We start from the raw sequence: 9293 nt of genomic DNA, 5'->3' as shown, positions 1-9293 counted from the left end.
CAAAGTGAAGATTTGTTTGGTTTTGTAGTAGGAATCACTTCATCCTCCACTGAAACACAGCCGCTGTTGTGATAGAACGGAGCAACTGTTTAAAACCACATTGTGACAACGTGCAAGAGGTTGGGACAGGATGGGAAGTGAATGAAAAATACTTCAGCTGCTGGAAACAAGCAGAGGAATTTTGTTCAGTGCAATGGGCATCAGGGCTAATGTTGTTGTTCCTTGGGGAGACCTGATAGTGTTTCAGGGGAATGCATGTCCCTGCTATGAAGATATTATGATCATTGTTAGATAGCTTATTTCAGTGTCTCACAGGATTGCCATCCAGGAAGACAGCTACATTGTGCACAGAAGGCAATTACCAGCTAGAAAAACAAATCTGTAATATGCAAACAGCAGACCTTCCAGAGAGACTAGAGCAGATCACATGACACATTCAAACTGGAAAAAGCCTCCCAGACACCAAGTAAACTTAGACCCATCTTGGAAGCCAGGTGACAATTGCATGGAGCTAGGATGGGCAGCTATCATCTCAAAAGCGGTCTATATTCTTCCCACCATCCCCCTGACCTTGTGAAATGCTGAGGATGTGTGTGTCATACAGTTGGTTTGTTTGGTTGTCTTTAGGGGACTTACTGTAAGGACACTAATGCAGAAACACGAATCTTACATTTTGTGCTGAACATGGTCATTGTAGCACACGGTGGCGTGGTTCAAGTGACGTAATCTACTATCAGCTAGCATGATCATTCTGGTTTTGTTTGAATTGAAAGATCAAACTTCAGTCCTTTGGAGGCTGTGAAAGGTAGAGAAGGCTGAAGCTCCAGTGGGGAGGGGAGATATGTTTATTCCAGGGAAGGCGAGGACGTGCAGTGAAAGAAGAGATGTGTCTCCTTTGCATTTCCAGCAACTTCCCAATGGAGCCTGGATCAGCATTCATGGCTCAGTCTCCGACTCCACCCAGCCCAAGCTGGGATCCAAACATTGGACCAAATTTGGTGATGAATCCGGAGGCACGTTGCACATACACTAAGATCGGCATGATGTACAGTGAGTAACTATTCAGTGGTAGTTAATTGGCCTGTAGTAAAGGGGTTTGGCTGCACCTGCAATCAGGAATGTTTAAGTGCTGCCTAATGGTTAGGGCAGGGGACTAGGTATCTGCAGTCCTGGATTGAAGCTCTGACTTTGTCTCTGATTTGTTTCTGAACATGACTCTGATTTTCCCCTCCCTCACAAGAGGGGCTAAGAATCATTGGGGGGGGGGAGGGCATAACGTGTTTAGAGACCCTCAGAGGAACGAGAAATGAACAAATGCGATATTCCTCTTATCTCCTCACACTAGGATTTCTCACTTTGGTTTGGTTCAGGCAAAGTCAAACATTACTTGGATTTACAGCAATGACTTGCTCTTTTTAAACAGCATTTCTATAGAAAGTTTTATAAAAATAGTCATGTAAATCAGGACAGCTTGTTTTCTACAGTTTTACACACTAATTTTGGGGTGAAAAACTGAGCAGTTGGCTTGCATTAGGATTCCAGGAGTAGTGTTTTTCAGTTGTATTATGTGATGAAGTGATCTGCCCCCCATGTAAGGGCAGTGCTGTGTAGGGATTCACCAACCCTGTAATATGGTATGACCCTTCAAGGTTTAGAGAGGCCTGAGCTATACAAGAACCTAGGATCTCTTGGGAGAAAGTAAGCAGTCCTGGAAGGAAATCCTATTGCTGTTTCTTTAAGGCCTTGGGACTAGTCCCCTTGCAGATTGGAAGGGACAAGGCTCCCCTCTCCGCCAGCCAGTTGGGATGAGCTTTAGGAAGGGGACCAGTATATATGCTGATTTCCATGGAGCAGAATGGACATAAGCAGCAAAAGGTTGGTTTGCAGAGGGAAGACTTGGGGAAGAGAGGGCCTAGCTGAAGGAGAAGCAGGTTAAAGCTCTATAGCGGGCCTAAATTGCAATACCAGCCCCAAGGAGGAGAACAGAGGTGAGGGGGCCTCCTGTCAAGGAGGGAAACCAGAGAGACTTCAAAACAGAGCCCAGCTGGAGCCAGAAAGACTGGGTGCAGCTTCGTGGAAACTACTGGGAAACGGAAATCTGGGCTTTGAGACACAAAAAGCAGCTCAGGTACATGAGCGCCAAGAGAATATCCCTTAACTCAGTGGTCACCAACCAGTCGATCCGGATCTACTGGTCGATCTTGGAGCCTCAGACAGGTGATCCTGACTGGTTTGGCCAAGAGGCTATTATAAAGTTCAGCACTTCAGCTGTCCCTCCCCCCACTGCTGTGCATCTCCTGCCCTTTGCCTTGGAGCTGTCCCTTCCCCCCAGGAGCCTCTTGCTTGCGGTTCAGAGCAGGGAAGGGAGATGAGGGGGTGCTGATATCAGGGTACCCCCTCTCCCATCCTGTATTCTATCTCCACAGAATGAAGGTGGAGGGCACAACAGGCCTTGGGATGGAGGGAGTTTGCTGGCTGCCTTTGGGAGTGATGCAAGGCCAGAGCAAGGGTGAGCTTGCCTTAGCCCCACTGCACTACCACCCAGGAGCCACCTGAGGTAAGCACTGTCCAGCTGGAGCCAGCTCTGAACTCCTGCCCCAGTCATGAACCCCCTCCTGCCCCAGCCCTGAGCCCCCTGAACCCAAACTCCCTCCCAAAGTCTACACTCTGAACCCCCTCCGGGACCCTAACTCCCTGTCCCAGCTTTAGCTCAGAGCCCCCTCACACTGCAGATCCCTTAGCCCAAGACCGGAGCCTGTGCCCCAACCTCCTGCCCCTGCCCAGTGAAAGGGAGGGAAGATGGGGAAGGGGGGAGGATGGAGTGAGCAGGGGCAGGGTCTCAGAGAAAGGACATGAAGGAGGTGGGGCAAGGTATTTGGGTTTGAGGTAGATCTTACATTGTGTTGGAAAGCAGGCTTTTTCTGTCCATGGCCTTCGTGTATCGCCCATCCTGCCACACAAGGCCCCTCACAGAAAACCCAGACTGTGAGGGTATGTCTACACTATCCCGCTAGTTCGAACTAGCGGGGTAGTGTAGACATACCCTGACATACTCAGAGAAGCATGGGAAGCACAATGCAGCTTTCTGTAAAACGGAATTTGGCCTTGTAGGCATCATAGAACAGGGAGGTGAGAATGAAAAAATAGAACACAAGCTGCAAGAGATAAATAAAACTCTCTCGACCAGTCCTTGAAAGCAGGGAGGTAGGCATAGGGAAATAAGACGCAACTGCCATGCACACAGACCATGCCCACACCCAGCACTGTCCACGGGGCCATCAGGCAGGCATCATGAAAAATCCTATAGGGCAGTATTTCACGTTACCTCATTACCAGCCTATCAGGCCCGGCCAAGGAACTAACCCTAATAAGGTACCGGATATCAGGTTATGTTATAAAAGACCCTCAACCCCTTTGTTCGACGGAGGTTCCGTGTATTGAGGGCACGTGTCTTTTTTTTTTGCCCGGCTAAAGGATTGATTACCCTGAGGCTGCCTCCCCACCCTTTGAGTCAAATATAGGGGTGCACGAGTCCTGAGCATGCTCTGAGTTCTAATGTATCTTTGTGTTATTATCGATGCTGGATATGTAAGTATTGCTTAAATGTATTAGTTATTGGTTTAATTAATAGTTAAATTGTGTTAATTTCACTGTGTAATTCTGTAAAGTGTATCTAAGTTCTGTTAACTACACTGTGTAAATCGTATAATTTTGTGTTGTGTAGTAGTGTTGTATTTAGGTTAAGTGTAAGTGTTAGAAATAGAAGTCCAAGAGTTGTTACTAATTCCACCAGCTGCCCTAAAATAACCATAGGGTATGTCTACACTACCCCCCTAGTTCGAACTAGGGGGGTAATGTATGCATACCGAACTTGCTAATGAAGCCTGGGATTTGAATTTCCCGGGCTTCATTAGCATAAAGCCGGCGCCGCCATTTTTAAAAGCCGGCTAGTGCGAACCCCGTGCCGCGCGGCTACACACGGCACGGACTAGATAATTCGGATTAGGCTTCCTAATCCGTGGAACGAGGTGTACAGATAGTTCGGATTAGGCTTCCTAATCCGAACTATCTAGTCCGTGTCGCGTGTAGCCGCGCGGCACGGGGTTCGCACTAGCCGGCTTTTAAAAATGGCGGCGCGACTTTATGCTAATGAAGCCCGGGAAATTCAAATCCCGGGCTTCATTAGCAAGTTCGGTATGCATACATTACCCCCCTAGTTCGAACTAGGGGGATAGTGTAGACATACCCATAGAGAGGCTGGCTTTAGACGGAGTTATCATTATCATTATATTGTCTTTGTTTTTGTATTTTTGTTAAGCGAATTAGAGATAGTGATTTAATATAAGTAAATTGTAATCTAAGAATTGTAATCAGTTAGGTATAGTTGCGTTCAAGTTTTCTACCCTGTAAAAGCATTAGGCAATTGTTAGTTAAAAAGACCATTTTCTAATTGTTAGTTTTGATAAAAGAATCATTCCACTTAATAAAAATAATTTGTTTTACACCATCATCCAGTAGTTTTCACTGGGTAATTGGCTTTAACCCTTGAGGCTTCCACCACATCACCGAACCAAGGTGTAACACATTGCACTTAAATTCAAAAAGTGATCTTGTGCTTAAAAAGGTTGGAGACCACTGCCTTAACTGGTAAATCAGTTGCAGCACCTTGTACTATCCCTTCAGGCCTCTGGCATACGAGTCAGTGTACAGACTTAACAGGGGAGTCCAACGTTCTCAAATTGGGGGTCCTGACCAGTGTTCCCTCTAAGCTGGGTGGCAGCTCAGCTTCACAGGTGATTAATCCACCCTGCCCAAAGAGTCAGCTCCCTGCTGGAACCCTGAGCCTCTGACTGGGCAGTGAAGCTGTGCTGCCGCCCAGCTTAGACGGAACCCTGGTCCTGACCCAAAAGGGAGCTGCAGGGGGATCACAAAGTAATTTTAGGAGGGTCACGGTATTACCACCCTTATTTCTACGTCAGACCAGGCCACTGGAAAGTGGTTGACCAGGTGTCAAGCTTTGAAGGCAGCTCCCCACCAGCAGCAGTGCAGAATTAAGGATGGCAGTACCAGACCTATGTCACCCTTACTGCTGCTTTCAGCATTGGGCACCCAGAGAGTGGCACTTGCTAAGGGCTGCAGCTGCCCTGTCTGAAGGCAGCATTGCCACCAACAGCAGTGCAGAAGTAATGGTAGCAGTGCTGCAACGCCCCTCAATGACCTTGCAACCCACACACGACTCCTTTAGTGGTCAGGCCCCCTACAATTACAATACCGTGAAATTTCAATTTTCAGTATCTGAAATCATGAAACTTGCCATCTTAAAAATCCTATGACTGTGAAATTGACCAAAATGGACCATGACTAGGGAAGGGCCTAGTCATAATTATTGCTATCTGTGGGGGGCAGTGCATGCAGGCCCTAATCACTCCTCTATTTAAAACTCCTCTGGTGTCTTTTCATTCTTGAGATTACAGAAATCCTGGCTGGCAATGCAATCAGATACCCCACTGATGAGCCCGGTATAGATTCTTAGATTAGATACAGACCTGGATCAGTTTTGTCACAGAATTTCATGGTATCTCTGCAATAACTCTGCATTGTTATTGGAGTGGCTCCTCTGTGTAGCTGCTTCTCATGGCTATTTGCAGTAGTGCTCAATGGGGGAGGATGGGAGATTCTAGAGTATCTGTCTTGCACATTCCCCTCTGCCCTGTTGTAATGCTAGCTGCTCTTCCTAGTAACAGGAGGGCCTTCTTTTCTGGGAGCATAGTGGGACAGTAGGCCCTCACATGCTCTGTTTCAAACCCGCATAATGTTGACAGATCAGCTTCCTGTGTATTTAACAAGGATCCTCAAAGCAGATTTTAGTGAGCCCACAGCCAGAAAGGGATATATGAGGATGGTCTCCTCTCCAGCAGCTGGTCTTAGGGGTGTGTCCACCTGGCACATGACTACATCCTAGTCTCAAACTGATCCATAAAAATGGGTCTACAAGGTGAACCCAAGGGGTTACTCCCCAGGAGAACCTAGTGCTAGCCATACTAAGTCAGTCTGGATTGGGAGTTGCCACCTCCCAGGGCTGAGCAAGTAGGGGCTGTGCTAAACTGGTCTCTGCTGGGAATTACTCTTTGCAGAGTTGACACAGATGCATGCCAACCTGTTTCCTGTGGTGAGGTGGATTTAAAGTGGTGCAGTGTCCTTGCAGTGACAACACCAGCTAGAGCTTATGCCTCAGGCTGACTTCCATCTCTTTCTAGAGCCGCTCTCTTACCTTTTCCATTGGCATTGTACCATTCCCTCAGCAGAGCTCAGTGGTTTCAGACCATTCATTGCATCTGCAATCAATATGCCATCCTCTGATTATGGTGGAGAAGGGGAGAAGTGAGACCTGGATAGTTCTGGTTCCCTTTGTATGAGACTTTTTTTTTTAAACACTTGACTTTGCATTCAGAGAGGTGTGTGTTAAAACTGGTGGCAGGGGTAATGGGGTAAGACAAAGGAAGCATGAATTTCTTTAACTAGCACCAGTTTGGGAGGGGCGGGTATTTTTTATTCTTGTTCTGTTGGTTTCAAATTGTAGATAGAGGATGGGGAGGAGAAAGGAAGAAAGCGTGAATATAGAAGCAGGTGGCAAGAAAGGACTAGGGAAGAATCAAACTAAGAGAAAGACACTCCCTTGGCAGTAGTAGGGTACCAACCCTTCTTCATAGAGACTTCAGCCCCTTCCCTGAGCTGAAGCAGAGAAGCAACAGACCAGCAGCAGGACAAACCCTAAGATAAAAGCAGTGACAGAGAAGTGAGGGGGAGGAGAGTGATGGGGAATGTAGGGCCCAAAGTCTCCAGCTTTATAGCATTAGGGGTTGGGTAGAGTGCAGGTACAGTGTGTGGGAGAGAAATTAAATGCACACTGGCAATAGGAAAGGTGTGCCCAAGACCTTACCAATGGAATGTACTTCTCTTTCCCACCTCCTCCAAGTAGAAATCAAGTGAAAGTAGGAACAGAAAAAAATCCCCACAGAATAGTGACCATCTGCAACGACTTCCAGTGATAGAAATGTAGCTGTGTTGATCTGAGGAAGTGGGTCTGGCCCATGAAAGCTCATCACCTAATAAACCATCTTGTTAGTCTTTAAAGTGCTACGACTTCCAGTGAGGCACAGAACAGCTGCAGCAGCAGTAGGGGGAGGAATATGAAAGGTGAGAAACAGAAGTGGATTTACTCCTCGTCAGTTCGTTCTGTACCAAACGTTGGCTGTAGGGCAGAGAATACTCAAGAGGTTCAGCAGCGCTGTTAATGCTGTAAAATGAAAATAGGAAGGAAGCAAACACCGCCTAGGGGTATATTCCCCAGAGAAGGCATGCTAACCACTGAGAGCAGAGCAAAGCAAAGCTCCGCAGGGGCTTAAGCCTCTGATGCCACCTTAGCAGGAGCCATGCATTCAGGACACGTCTACGTTACAGGGCAAAAATCGAATCAAGCTACGCAGCTTCAGCTACATTAATTGCGTAGATGAAGTTGAAATAGCTTACTTTGGCTTTTGGTGCAGTCTACAAGGCAGGAAGTAGAAAGAAGAGCACTCTTCCTCCAACTTCCCTTACTCCTCCTGAGATGAGGGTTACAGGAGCCGGTGTAAGAAGTCCTCCAGTTTGACGTTATTGTGAAATAGCTGCTTGCTGTGTAGATGCACAGGTTGTCATTTTGAAATAATGTCAGCTATTCCGCAATAATGCTGCTGTGTAGACAGACCCTCTGAGAGTGCAGGAGCATCTAGGAATGGAAGCACAGGGTGGCATTAGGGGCATTGTTTTCTGTGCTGCCGCCTTATAGGTATTCCTCTGCTGCCCACCCCAGTCTTCTGTATAATTACAGGCCTGCCCCTCCCTCTCTGTGTATCTCGTCTCACACCGGTGTGAGGCGTTTCCCTGGGTCTCCATCTGTCTGCCCCCCTCCCTGCACTGTTACCATTCCCTTGTTTTCTCATCTACCTCCCTAGCTCTAGGAGCTGCGCTGTCCCTTTTCCCCAGCTCTTACCGGCGACGCCTCCTTAGCTCCGCCAGGACTTTCCAGGGGTTCCTTGGCTTTTCCTTTCCCTCCCCCTCCCTTTTTATGTCTCTGTTTATTTTGACTTCTCATGTGCAACCCTAACAGCAGACACGCTGGGCAAACCGAACGCGCTCTCCCCTGCATAAAGCCCAAGCCTCCGGGGTACTTGCGAGACTCCCGGAGGGGTGGGGGGAGATGCCAGAGCGAGGTGATGGAAATGTCAGACAGCAGCAGGCGATGATTGGCGCAGGGAGATAGCAGCTTCGTCTGCACGTCAGCGGGAGAGGCACGCAGTGATGGAGTGCGCTGGGCTGGCGCAGGAAAACATTGCCACAAAGAGAATTAATGATACAGGACCCGGGCCTTGGCCTCGCCCAGTTCATCATTCCAAGCTAGCACGGGGCCGGGGCGCCCGATAGGGCTGCCTCTCTGTGCACACGACAGCTGTTCCAGAGCGTGACTCCCTCGCCCTGGAGCAGTGAAATATGCGATGGAGGAGGTGTAAATATTTCAGAAAGGCAGGGCTCACTTGACAAGTGGGGGCTGGCAAAGGGACGCCAAGCACTTATTATCCGTCGGGAGGATGGGACAAATGAGTTCTCCATAAACCATTTGAGGAAAGGGGCACCCACCCTGATCTATCTTTTTGACAAGTTGGGATCACTGGAGGCTCCGGTACCTATTATCATTCTGTGCCAGGTAAACAAGGTTGGGCTGTGTGTGAGGCTGTTGGTTTATGGCTCTCGGTGGAAACGCTGGAAATTAATATTTTTTAATGTTACCTTATTAGACCTGAGCAACTAATTCATAAATAATTCAACAAGGGTAGGCCCTGATTGCTCCCCGAATACCTACCAACAGATCCGTTTCTTCTAATTACTCATTATTCAATTACTCTGCTTAACTCCGTAGGCTGAGCTCAGACTGTTCGCTGCAAGTATCCCCCGTTTGCTATTCAAGCCGCATTGTTTTGAGCTCTGATTAGTCAGTTAATTCGGATATCTTTTTTCTCTTCCCTAATTGGATGAGTTCACAGGTACTTCGGGCGCAAAATACTTGTGTGAGCTGACTTAAAATGTGGCTGCTGCAAATACGTTGGCAGATTACTTTGAACCTCATTTTCCACGATCAATTGCTCGGGCAAAGAGAATCATGTGAATATTCACGAAAAGCTAACAGAAAAGGGGTATGAATATGGCGACAGCAAATTAATTTAAAACTCGGAGCGAATAATGCTGGATTAGTGTGC

This window comes from Pelodiscus sinensis, chromosome 3, assembly GCF_052426305.1.
Source record: "Pelodiscus sinensis isolate ZL-2025 chromosome 3, ASM5242630v1, whole genome shotgun sequence".
NCBI lineage: Eukaryota > Metazoa > Chordata > Testudines > Trionychidae > Pelodiscus > Pelodiscus sinensis.
The sequence above is the reverse complement of the archived record's forward strand: the minus strand, read 5'-3'. Positions refer to the sequence as shown.